This window comes from Varanus komodoensis, unplaced genomic scaffold, assembly GCF_004798865.1.
Source record: "Varanus komodoensis strain SLA01 unplaced genomic scaffold, ASM479886v1 scaffold3, whole genome shotgun sequence".
Taxonomy (NCBI): domain Eukaryota; kingdom Metazoa; phylum Chordata; class Lepidosauria; order Squamata; family Varanidae; genus Varanus; species Varanus komodoensis.
Window position 1 is genome coordinate 53,322,041 of NW_025335761.1, and position 13,649 is coordinate 53,335,689.

The following is a 13,649-nucleotide window of genomic DNA, read 5'->3' on the forward strand; positions in this document are numbered from 1 at the left end:
GAGGAGCGGACCGAGGGCGGCTGAATGAAATCCCTCCAGGAAGAGATACTCCCTCTGCGCGCTCCTCTGTCTTTTCATTCTGGAGAAGGAGAAGAGCCAGCCAGCCAGCCAGCCAGCCTGCCAGCCAACCCGCCCGGCTGCGCGCCCGCTGCCGGGGAAAGAAGGAAGGCAGGAAGGAGGGAAGCCGCGCGAGCGAGCGAGCGAGAGGCCCCGCCCCCCGCCAGCCCGCCCCGCCCGCGCCGAGGAGCCCGCCTCGAGCCGCGCCTGGCCGCTGCGCTGTAGAAGAGCCGGGCAGGGCGCGCGCGAGGGAGCGAGCAAAGGGAACGCGGCGCGCCGGGGATTTCCAGCCTGGGCTTCGGAGGGCGGGAGAGGAAGTGCGGGGCGGGGGGAGAGAGCCGGGGCAGCGCACCAGGGACTTTCCAGCCGGGGCAAGGCGGCTGCGTTCGGCGAGTAGCTGCAGGAGCGGCAGCTGTCGGTAGCGGAGGTGCTGGCGGCGGCTCTTTCCTCCGCCCTTCGCTTCCCTTCCTCAGACGGAGAGTAAGTCGGGAGGGTAGCCGGCCGGCTGTGGCTCTCCAGCAGGCTGAGGCAGCATCTGGGGCTGGAGAGGGGGGGCATTGCGAAGGAGGTTGAGGCGGAATCGAGCGGGGGGGGGGGGCGAGCGTCCTTCGGTGCTGCTGGTGTTGCATTGCTACTCCGGGATTGGCGCCGGGGCGCGGGGCTGGGGGCGGGCGCCGCCAGGAGAAGCTGCGACTGCGGAGCCCGGCGCTTCTTTCAGTGAGGCAACCGCTGCCCGAGGTGCGGGCTGTTGGAGGGTGCAGGGGGCGTGAGAGCGGGAGGAGGAGGAGCGCGGGGACCTGGTGGCGGTGCTTTCTCGGCGCTCAGGCTGAAACTGGGAGACGGGGCTGGGTCGGTGGGCGCGCAGGGATCGAGGGACGAGCAAGGTCCTCCGTCTCGTGCCAGGGGGTGCGGGGGGGGGGGCGTGGAGAGCCGAGCTGGAGGAAGGAGTCGGGGTAGTATGGGGGGGCGGGGAGGTTTCCCAGATTGTCTAGGACCCCCGCCTCCAGCTTAGTCTCTTGCCTGGCTCTCTCTTGCCTCCCTTTGCAATAAGGTAGCTGCCAGTCCTCTTGGTGCGCTGCTGCCGCCGCTGCAAGGAGTGGAAGCTTACTGGTGAGGCTGCTTGCCCAGACACACGTTCATCCTTCAAGCTGTTGCTGCTATTGTTGCTCCCCAACTCCCCCTCCCATGTTCTACCTTTTTCTCTGGCTTTGGGAAGCGGGTGCATTGCTGGTTAAAAGAGACTGCAATTTTGCAAGGCCGAACAGACGCTCAGCCTCTCCGTGTTGGAGAATGGCTGGGATCCGTCAGTCTTGCAATGCAGAGCAGTGTATTGGAGTAGGTGTCTGGCTCGAAGGGGTGAGGAAAGCAGGCATGCATGCTTGCTTTCCTTTCTTTTATTTTCTTCCCTTCTTTCCATTGCTGCGCTCTAAAGGTGTCTTCTTCGCATGCATTTGATGTGTGGTGTTTGAATGCAGAACGCTCTCCTAATTTCTGGCTCCCTCCATATGCAGTCGGTGTGGGCGGGCTGTTGGTTTTAAAGGAGAAGTATCTGTCTTTACAAGCTTTGGAGGGCTGCTTTCATTCACTTGTGGCAAACTCGTCAGGCCAACTTTACATCTTCCAAAAGGCTCATTTTGCCTGATTGCTTCTCAGTGGCTGCATGGATGCCCCAGCAGGTTGTTTGGATAGCTGTAAAAAACAGGAGATGTTGCCGGTAAAAGTCAAGATTCGGGATCAGTGCAATGCAATGCAATGTTAGGGATACATTTTTTTTTTACCGGACAAACCATTTTTGTTTGTTCTTTCGTAGGGGTAGCATTATAGCCAGTGCAGAAGTAGCAGCTGTTTCATAAAGGACACAGCAAGAAGGTATTATGGCCCTTCTGTTACATGTTTGTCTCTTGTTGTAAACCACAGTGATTTAGATATGCATGATTTTAACATGTAGAGAATGCTAATTTGTGTATGATTACGTCATGTAGTAGTGCCATGAAAGATAATTGGTTTAAAAGTTTATACTGAGTCATTCCTCTGCAGATAAACCTTCCGATTTTTAAAACAGTAACTGCAATGGGGATTTTTATTTTAATTTTTTTTGAAGGCAGGAACGGAAGCTGATAAGAAATCAGTCACAGAGATGTATATTTAGATGCTATTGAAGGCATGATTAAACTAGGAAAATCAAAAGTTGCACTGATTATTCTAGTCATGTCTCCATCGTGTTTCATTGAAGCACGCTGGTGTATGATTTGGATGGATTGCCAATTGCATAGCCATCTATGCTTTAGCTGTCTCAGTTCTATTTAAATTCATTTTGTAGTAGCAAAATGGAAGGAATATGGAAAGCATAATGGATTTTAGGCTATTGTAGGTTTGTGTGTGGTGGTGGAGGAGGGGAAAACAGTTGGTTTGTGATGAAAGCTGAATTCTGTGCATTCTGGTCAATGAGTTGATAGAAAAATAGCATGTGTTACTGTTTTTATGGGAAGCATTTAGCACTGTTAAGCTTAATTCTGCCATTTCCTTACCTCAGTGACTGAATTTTTATTGACATCTTCGATGTTAGGATTGCACCAGTAGTATTGCACTTCCAATGTGTGCCTATAAAGGGAAGGGGGATCTTTTCAAGCAGATGCTGTTGAATGCAGTAGCTTGAATGGTTCATAACATGGATTCTGGCAATGTATCTAGTACAAATGGCATTTAAAATAATAACTGGTTGTACATGGTGACCATTCAGCTACATTTTCATCTGCAGAGCTCCTTGGTTTTATGTTCTAATGAGTCTTCTTGTTTAATCAAGGAGGTCTCATGGATGGTTTTGGAATGGCATGTATTTTGCCATTTGCAAAACTATCTTGTTATTTTAAAGTTTATTAGTTTAAAACATGTATGGGTAAAATATATGTGTAGTTTATGGCAAATATGTTCCATGTATAAGACAAAATTACTTTCATGTCTGAATATGTGGTTTCTTGGTCATGTTGGGAAGCCCCTGAGAGTCCTGGCTAATAATGGAAACAGTGATCTTGCTTGAGGTTAGGCAGCTAAAGATATCTTTGTATGTAGGATTTTACTTATTCTTTTAAATGTTAAGTTGCACTAATGCACCATTGGTACTTACACCAAAGGAATATTATGGAAATATACCTTGGCTGGACATTTCTCTTGGCGCTGCGTCTAACGTGTATAATCCTTCTGTGCAAAATCAGGGAATAAACCCTGATACTGAGGGTTACTGAGTGAGGATACTGAAAGCCATAGCTTTTCTGAAATCTATTGGTAAGGAAGATATTTTATAACTGTTTGGCATACCAACTCCAGAGACAGACAGTTCTGGATGTTATAAACTGGAATCCACTTTATGATTTATCGCCCTTTTGTCTCATATGGTTATGAAACATGTCGTGGTCACTCACTCTCTCCCAGCCTAACCTACCTCACAGGGTAGTTGTGAGGACAAAATGGAGTGAAAGAAGACTGCATAATCCACCTTGGGTTCCTTGTAAGAGGAAAAAAGGCAGGATATAAATGCAATGGTAATAATAACAGCCTAGAAGAAATAACTTCAGTGGCATCTCTTTGTGTGTTGTGTGTACACTTAAGAACATAAGAAGAGCTCTACTGTATTAAAACAAAGGTTTATTTGGATAAGTGTTCTGTTTTGCACCATGACCAGTCAGATGCCTTTGGGGAGGTAAAACCCCTGATCTTGGAGTTAATGTATAGCCATCATGGGTGGTAGCCACTGATAGCCACATCCTCCATGAATTTGTCCATTACCATTGATGGCAGCATTCCAAAGATCAGGGATCATTCAGGGATCAAGGCTTCCATGTTCATCAGGATACGGAGCTCTGTTTATAGGCAAGTGCCCTCAAATGACTCTCTTCATTGCAGTACATATAAATGTAGCAAGATGGAAAGAAATTACATCTCAAGAATACAGGGTGGAGGAGTGGAACATTTGAATATGTGCCCTGAAATTAAGCAGTGTAATGTCCTCCTCAGTCCAAAGACTTTTAGGTTTCATTTTTGCATTGTAAACTTGGATTCTGGTTATTCCTAAACTCAGTGAAAGTCCGCTTAAGTAGCAAAGGAGATAGTAGGTGAACGTGCAAGTATCCTTGGAAATTTTTGGTGTTTCTTTTTCTTCTTCAAATGAACCAGTGTTTGGATAGGGTAGAACAGTCTGTCTGTTTTCTTTCAATGTGGTTTCTCCAGTCAGCTTTTTATAAAATGGAAAGTGATATGATGGTTCTGGTTTTCTTTGACTACCCTGATAACTGGCCCATAGTAAAAGCCCATTGGTGATATGGAAGCAGAATTATACTAGCTTTATATCTAGGATCAGTGAAAATCATATTTGCAATGGTCCTACATATGGAAAATCTGATCTACAAGTTGTGATCTATCCTGTCAGTTGGAAGGGTGCATGTGTTCTTTGCAAACTTTGTGTTCCCATGTGGATATCTTGTAGACTCACAAGTGTGGTTTCTTTTCCCTGTCATACCTAAACTTACACTGGTGGCACTGGGAAATTTGCTTGAGCCAGACCCTGCATAGCAATGACTGTCCAGAACTGTAGGTTTCTGGAAGCAACCTATGTTTGCAGTGCTTCCTCTGTAAGCAAGTAGTTCAGATTCTCTGAATGATTTCCTCACATGAAAACTTTCAAGCATTACAACTGCCTGAGGAATATCCAAAACTTTGGGTGTGTTGTAGTTACCCCCACTTCTAGATAGAACTGACAATAAAACCCCTAGATAAAATAATTGTATGTTATTTACTCTCGTGGCAAATCCTGCAGAAATTTTTAGGTTTTTTTTTTAGATTGGATGTCCATTTCTATATTCCTGCCAGAATGTATTATGACTCTTGAAGAGAATAAGGCTTAATTTAGGCCTCTCTCACTAACCATTTATGTTGTGAGGAAACAAAAATAATTTCCTAAAATTTTGGAGTATCATTCCTATATGCAACAGTGATTTCCTCAGGGTGTTCAGAACTAATGTTGTCTTGTCCCTACTGCAAACTTATTCCAGATGTCTTCGAATTTGATAGTAAAGCACTGGAATATTGGGGTTATTTTGCCAACAAATAATCAACATGTTGTCACACTATAGGCAGATCTCAACAATATGGCCCAGCAAAGCCACACCTTGTCTTTGCAGCCTCCTCTCTCCATGCTGTTAGCAGAAAGCATTGCACTCAGCGTGTCTCTTACCATGTAACACTGCATGGAAAACAGAGGTGCTCGTCACAGTGAGACTTTTGTCGAATGCCCTGGCTCTTGTGAATCCAGTTTTCTAAAACTAAAAACACAGAAATCTTATTCATGGCTAGCTAGTATATTTTTAGATTGTCGTGTAACCTTTTGAAAGCTGAAACTGAGTGGGTGGATCATCTCATTTGGGTTTCTTTCAACTTGCTGCATCCTAAAGAATTGGGACAAGAAAGGATAACTTGATTATGTATAGCAGCTTGTACTAAAGCAGAATTGTCCTTGCTTACATCTCTTCATTTAGGTATCAAAACCATTCCAAGTAAAATGTCCTGTGCCGTTTAAATATTTCAGATTTTTGTAGGCTTTGGAGCTGTCATTGCTGTTGTTTGTTTGTGCTCCTATGGTATAGGGATTACAATCTAAATAAGTCTTAATGTAGGCAGGGGATGGCAACTTGTGGCCTTTCTGTTTTGTTGGCCTACAGTTTTCATCAGTCATAACCAGCATAGCCAATGATAAGGGATGATGGGAGTTGTAGGCCAAAATTCCTACAGGACCACATCTTGTCCTTCTGTACTCCTGAAGTTTCTGGAAGATAGTAGAGGTTGCCTGACCATTGATGGCAGAAAATACTTTTGTCATTTTCAAAGGGATTGTATCTGTACCTTAAATTGTGCCTAGAAACTTACAAGAAGTCAGAAAAGATACATGTGATTTGTTATGTAGGGACCAACTAGCTTGCTGTGCTCTAAGCCAGTGGGCTTCCACTTTCCATTTTTTAGCTCCAGTCTGTGATAGGGAATATTTTTCATCTGACGTTTCCCGTTTTACTGGATTAATCTAGCTAGCTCATCTTGTCCATATTTTCTCTCTCTCCCTTTTCTCTCCAGAAAGATGCTTGCTGGTGTGAACCCTCTTGGGGCAGACTGCATTCCTGTTGTGGGTTGCAGCCCACACAAGTTGAAGACCAGTGCGCTGGTAGTGGCTCAGAAGAGTCAATATGGGCAGGTCCATTGCCTTCTAGTCTGTAGTGACATTGTCAGTTAGCTCATGGGTACCCACTACATCAGAAATTGAAGGACGTTTTGCAGCTTTCTCACTCGATAGAACTGATGCAGGGTGTAGGTGTGAAGATGTAGGTTGGATCCAGGATATAGGCTACTACCCTGTGTGACCTGGGGAGGTCGAACTCAGTAATTGACCATGCCCTGTTTCCTGCACCACCAATCATGAGGCTTACTGGGATTGTTTGGATTTGGGTTTGGATGAATCATCCATGTGAAAGAGAGAAGGGAACTGGAATAGAGTGCTTTCAGAACACTGATGAATCTTCCCTCTAGTTCTCAGCATTTACCTTATTTTAAAATATTTATGTACCTTTCTTGCAGCTATTATCTACAAACTGGCTTTTATCAAAGTAGAAATTATGGCAGAAACAGCGTAGCTTCATTACAGCACAGTGTAATAGTAAAACATTGAGAACGGTAAGGAGAGAGAACAAGGCCTAACTTAGTGTCCTCACATCTTCACAATAAGACTTCAGCTTGCTGCCTAAAATCTGTTGGTGCCAAAGCTCAATGGCCTTCTCTTGTGAAGGAGTCTCACAGTGTAGGATGGGTACTGAAAAGTCTCTGTTTTGTGCAGCTACTTTTACCCAACACCTTCTCATGTATGTTGAGCTGTAGAGGAGAAGTGAAAATCTGCAGGACTCCCCCTTTCACAGGAAGTCCTTGAGAAGATCGCTATCACCAGACCTGGAGGCATCCAGATAAGAACAAGCAGAACTGCTTCAGCAGTCTTCCAGTGTTTGCCAAGCCCCTCAGCTTTGGTACCAGCATTCTCTCATGGTCAGCTGATCAATGTCCATGTTTACCTGTAGTGGCCCGGTAACTACTCATTCATTCTGCACACTGGAGAGAAAGTGGTAACTTGCTGGAAATTCAGAGCCTAACGATAAAGGTGACTTAAGCAAGTCTGAATTAACTTCTGTTTGATTTCCCTTCTTGGGAGGCTACTGATAGCAATAGTCAGCAAGTAATGATGTAAATAAAAGGCCATCTGGAGTTATCAGTGCCTTCCACAAATTATTTATTCATTTACTGCTGTATTCTCCTCCTCCACTGGGCTTGGACAGATATTTCTTACCTCTGCACTAACTGTAACCTAAGCAATTAATCAAAACTTGGATTGCATTTTAAAACATCCCTGCTCTCAAAGATTAACTGGTGGAACTGCCAGCAGTCGCTGATTCTAAGATGTGGGACTCTCACTGATTGCTGTTAGGTGGATTATTCAGCTCTGGGATATGGGACTTGGCACTCATGAGACTGACCGTTTCAGCAGGCTGCGTAGATGCATCAGCTCCCTTCTCATGTCAGGTTTGTTACAAAAGAAAGTCAAAGCTAGTATCAGGTAATGCCTTTCAAAGTGGTTTTAGCTTTTCCTTTTATGGGAAGAAGCAAACTGCTAAAGCCGAATGGGGTTCATTTGACATTAAAGTGTCTTGAGAATTGGTGTGGTGTGGTTACAGTGCTGGACTGGGGGCCCAAGAGATCCAGGTTTTAGGGTTCTCTTGGCCAAAAGACTTGCTGGGTGACTTGGGGCCAGTAACCTACCTCACAGGGTTGTTTTTGTGAGGATAAAATGAAGCTATGTAGGCTGCCTTGAGTTCCTTAAAAGCGGAAAATGTGGGCTGTAAATGCAGTCTAATAATAATTTTGATTAAATAGTATGGATCCTCCAGAATATCATTAGACCTTGAATGTGTCTGTTTCTTAAACTGTTATTGCATTCAATATGACATATTTAATTTAAATATGGCAATTATAATAATTATGAAGAGAACATCAAGGATGTCCTTCTGACACCCTTTTTAAAATATGAATGTTTAAAAATAACATTCAAAGTATATGCTATTTTGTGCATGAGGAACCTGTTCTATCAGCATATTAAGAAAAGCGTATCCTTGCAGTATGTAAACTTGGAATAATGTTCAAAACACCGCCCATACTGCTGCCAACAACAAAAACATATTTGAATAATCTGACAGATGTTTAATTGATTTTTACTCTGCCTTTCCACCAAGAAAATGGAACTCAGGGCAGCTAATAACCATAAGGATTTTAAAAATACAGTAAAACTTGGCTAAAAACAATAAAAAATAAGAATGTTACGAACACAATGGTAAACACAAGAACAAGCCCCCAGTGCAACAGACTGGCTTATATGCCAGAAGTTTGTTTGAATAAAAATAACTGAGCTCAGGAGCAGAGACTGAAAACTTCTTTCTTATTGCCCCCAAATGCAGCTCTGAAGACATTTTGTACTGAGGGAAGGACCTCCCCTGAGAACCTTAAAACCTGTGTGGTCATCTGCAGGGGAAGCATGGTCCCAAGCTGTAGACGGCTTTATGGGTCATGGCCTACACTATCAATAGTGCTTGGAAACAGGTCAGACAGTGAAACTGTCCTCACAGTGGTGCTGTGTGCTTCTGAAATGAGCACACAGTGGAAGCCTTTGTATCTGGACCAGTGGAAGCCTTTGTATCAACTGCTGAGAATGAAGAACACTTAGAACTTGTGAATTCTGTCCCCTACACTAAACTTGTTTTTTTGCCTTACCTGAAGTCACAATGGAACGTTGAATATGAGGTGCCACAACAGATACTGAAGTGGCCACACTTCAATATCTAGACTTGCCTAAAGAATCTTTGGTTCAAAGGGCATGGAAACAACCACAAGGGAAGCAGTTGATCAAACATGTCTGCTCCACTGCTCTTTGGGACAAAATGTAGGAGATGAGTAACCTATTGCCCTTGGGTTGATTCTGGAATACAATAGATCAACAGTGGCTAATCCTGTCTGGTACAGTGAATCCCATAAATGAGATAATTTCCTGCCCACATTATTTGCAGACATAATTTGCTTTCAGAGAAGTGATTTTCAAGTTATGCTGAATATGAATGGTATCGGATGTTTGCCTGGTCTGATCCCAATTTGAAAGGACTGGTTTCAATTTCGTACTGCCTACCCATTACTGCTGAAGTTCGGCTTTCCAGGGTCATGATGATCTTCAAGACAGTTCTGCCATGCCTGGACCTTTGGATGCCATTGATGTTGAGATGCCATCTCATCCAGTGCTGTTTGATGAGAAAGGCAAACTTTTTTCTTGGGCTCAGTCCTGGTTGTGATCACTCACACCCTTTTAAACTCTGAAAGCAGACCTGAGTGCGTATCATATGCTATAGGGTCTGGCCTTGAACTGCAAATGGTGCAGAACACAGCAGCCTTTATCAGCCCATATAGAGATGGTATATATGAATAAATGACTTGTATATATGTCTGCTCTTGGTGCACTTACGTCCAGTAAAATAACATGGCACAGTTTACAAGCTCAATGCTGGGAATGAAAGAGGCAGTTGTTCTTGGCATACCAGGGAGGTTCCTCAGTTGGGAGGAGAATTAGCCCAGGGAAATGGGATCTCCATATTTCAAGATGGAAGAGGCAGGAGGGTTTATCTCAAGGCTGCCCTCTGCAGGTGGAAGAAGAGTCAGATGAGCCTGTGATTCTGCGGTGGGAAAGAGGGAAATAAGGGCTAGCCAACTAGAGGGGTGGTGCACAGCCAAGGGTAGGCCTGTCTCCTGTGGGGCCCAGGGATGCTCAAAAGGAGGCTTCTTGAAGGTATTTTCTAGTGTAGGGTCAACAAACTGCTCAGTGTATGCTCAGAGTCCCTCTACTGATGATGCTTTCCTGGATGTATGCTGGAGAATAAAGAGCCTTTGCCAAACAAGTCTATTGTTTTGAAAGGGTGAAGGGAGAAACCTAACTCCTGTCCACGTGAATCTGGAGACCCTGTTTCCCAGGGCTTGTCCGCCTCTGACTCTGAAGAGTCCAAGTCTCCCTGGCTTTGAAATGCATGCAGAGAACAACTGCCTCTTTCATTCCTTCACTCACAAGGGAAAATGTAAAGGGAAAGTCATTGGAAAGGGAGAAATGGGTAAAACTGTTAGCTGAGAAATGAAAGCTTGTGAACTAGACATGAAGGTAAAAAGGCCAAAGAGATTTTTCAGTATGTCCTTCAAGTAAGAAGATATTGAAGATGGATGAGAATACCAGGATTCAGGAGCTGCCAACTTCAGAAAAAGCTGAAAGTAGAGATGTGTGAGGATTCTATTTGGGTCCCCTGGATTTAGGTGTGTAAGCCCTGTGCAGGCACTGATGTGCTATGATGAGAAGGTCCACAATTTAAATGCATTTCTCTAAGATGGGCCATGTGGTCTTTGAGCAAATTGCGTGCTTTTTGGATGCCAATTTGTGCAAAATGGTAATGGTCACCACATTTTTGTGAATGGAGAATATGTGCAAAGAATGCTAATGGGCAAACCATGCCCTGTCTGAGAGATACCTGTGGGAACTTGCCCTGCTCCAGACTTGGATGAGAAGTGGGCCAGGTGTCTCAAATGTTAGCACACTCCTAGGTGAAAGAATATGATGGGTGGTCTTTGGAAAGAGTGAGGAGGGAGTAGCTTGTCCAGTCTGTCACCCCACTCTGGTGCATGTACTGTGTGTGTAGCAGAGTCCAGGTTTAATCCTTGGTATGTGCAGTTAAAGAATCTTGGAAAGTTTGCTGCCAGCCATGGACTAATTGCCTCTCTTAAGGGAGCCTTATGTAAGTTGGCGCCCTCCAGATATTTTGGGCTACAAATCTCATCAGAATAAGCCAGCATGGCAAATGGTTGGGAATGATGTGACTTGTGATCCAAAACATTTGGAGGGTGCCAGATTGGGGAAGACTGGAAAAAAGCATCTGCATCATAAGATAACTGTCTAGATAAAGTGTTTGAGAGAGAATAATGGGCAAAAGAGAATGAACAGCCTGAAACCAAATAAGAAGCTTTGAACGTAATCCAGTAAGGAAGAGGGTGCTAATATAGAGAAAATGAGATAAAAATTAGACTCGGCGAAGAGTGTGGCTGATAATAGAGGCTAAAGAGAAGTTTTCCGTTGTGTTGTAATACATCCTTTGTGGAGCAATAGCTGAAAGTTTTTTGCTTCATGAGTTTAATAGAGTTGTGAATTTTAAAGTGCTTCTTCATTCGTAAAATACAAGGGATAGTAAGGTATCTGTATTTGGCTAGATTCTGCTTTAAGACTGGATGTGTTTGCAATGCTAGAGAGCAATGTGATGTAACGGTTGAAGTGTTGGCTGGGGCTTGTAGTCTCTTCTCAGACATGAAGCTGACTGGGTGGGAAGCAGCCAGTCACTGACTCTCAACCTAACCTACCTCACAGGGTTGTTGTGAGGATAAAATGGATAAGAGGATGCATGCCCAAGTAAGCCACTTTGGGTTTCTTGAAAGAGGGGTTTCTTGTAAGAAAATTGTTATATTTTAATAATTTTAATAATTGAATACAATATAAACCAAATAATAGGTACCTATGCATATTAGCATCTGTGCCATGTTCTAAGTTACAGTGTTGACATACAGAGTCCTCCTTTGGTCTGTAAATTAAACATAATAATCATGCTACTTCATTTTATTATTTTGCATTGCTTTCATTGTTGGAGGTAAATCGATTTTAAATAGCATTTTAAGCTATGATTTTGTTATATCAAGTGGTGGGTAAGTATTAATATTTCAAGTAAAGAATAATTTAACTCATCAAAGGTTAGGTAGATCAAATCTGAAAACATAGAAAGTCTGAATGAAACAGCTGTCTGGGAAGGGAAGAGCAGAAGGAAGGAGAAAACAGATGAAATTATTCAGACCAGGAAAAGGGAAAACAATAGCATAGAGACCAGGGTGAAAACATGGAACTGGTAAAGGTAGACAAAGAACCATTATTTGACATTTGTCAGACAATGGCTTCTGAAATACTTGGCCTCATTTAAAAGGGAGCTGCAGTGTTACGAGCATTGCTTCTGTGGTGCCTGTAATTGAATGCCTGCTTTTGGGGATTTATAACTGGGTTAACTGGGCAAAAATCCTTTAAAAATGTATTTTGCGACATCAAGTCAACAAGGCTTTTTGCTTCTGTTGTCCTGTCAAGCCTATGCTTCCCTCACCTGCTGTTGTGTGTAATTTGGGTGTACTAGAACTTGGAGGATCTCTACCTGAGTGGTAGATCACATGCTTTGTGTTCAGAAGTTTCCTGGTTTAATCTCTGACACCTCCAGGTAAGCCAGGAAAAACACCTACTAGAGAGCTTTAACAGTGGCTGCTAGCAGTGTCCATAATACTGGGCTAGTTGGATCAGAGGCCCTGCTCGGTGTACAGTTGCTTCCTTGGTATTTCACTAGAAACCTGGTCTGCAATGTATCAAGCACAAAATGGGGAGAGGCAAACATGTCAGCCAGAAGCAGCAGATTAGCTTCTCCTTCCTTGCTACTGAACATATCACTTTCTCCAGTATTGCAGGCTCAAGTAACCATCTCTGTCCTCTGCCCTGTTCACAATTGCTGTCAGAAGGCTCACTTATTTCTGTGCAGAAACAGACAGTCACATTTAGAATATTGGACTCTGGGGTAGCTGTCTTATTAACGCTTCTCACCTTTCCCCAAAGTAACCTTTAATCAAGAAAATAATTACAGAGGCACAAACTTTTTTTTGTGAGTCCAGCACTGCATGGTGGTGATAATGATTAATATGAATAGTGTCTACATTTTTGTGTAATGTAGAGCTTAAAAAACATTTCCATATCTGCACACAGGCTTTCAGTTCTAATAAGCACTTTATGGTGGAGGAATGAGAACAGACCAGGAATGGAACAAGCTTATGCTATTAATTTATTTGTAAACTTGATTTCTTTGATTGATTGATTGATTGATTGATTTATATCCTGCCTTTTTCCTACAAAGGACTCAAGGCAGCTTACATCATTCTCCTCCTCCATCTTATCCCCACAGCAACAACCCTGTGAGGTAGGTTGGGCTGAGAGTCTGTGACTGGCCCAAAGTCACCCAGTTGGCTCCATAGCTGAGCGGGGACTAGAACCCAGATCGCCTGAGTCCCAGTCCCATGCTCTTAACCACTACACCACATTGATTAACATTAGAGAGTCGGTATAGTGCAAGGATAGGCAATCGGGCACCCTCCAGAAATTTTTGACTACAACTTGCATCAGTTTCCCTCACCATGACCAATGAGTAGGGATTGTATCTGTAGTCCAGGCCCCTGGAGGGCACAAAGTGACTTACTTCTGGCATTGTCCCTTGGTTGCCAGACCTCAGGTCGGAGGATTGACTTTGTAAGGTCCAAAAACTCAAGTGCAATGTTGCCTCAAGTGCCTCTGGAAGGGTGCATGAACATTGGATTTAGAGTTAAGGAACTGCGTGCATATGCACCTATATATAGATCAGAAATTC

The 13,649-nt window shown here is 43.6% G+C and overlaps 1 protein-coding gene across 5 annotated transcripts in view; it reads left to right on the forward strand.

Annotated features, from left to right (window-relative positions):
* Positions 1 to 431: 431 nt before the first annotated feature.
* TRAF3 (TNF receptor associated factor 3) overlaps positions 432 to 13,649 on the forward strand; it is a 97,774-nt gene continuing 84,556 nt past the window's right edge. For 2 of the 5 annotated variants that reach the window (XM_044436021.1, XM_044436019.1), the window contains exons 1-2: positions 432 to 537; positions 1,868 to 1,926. The gene's annotated coding sequence lies outside the window, so the exon portion shown is untranslated. Of the gene's footprint in view, positions 538 to 1,116; positions 1,168 to 1,867; positions 1,927 to 13,649 lie in introns of those variants that run through there. The other 3 variants (XM_044436022.1, XM_044436024.1, XM_044436023.1) reach the window with 3 other exon arrangements.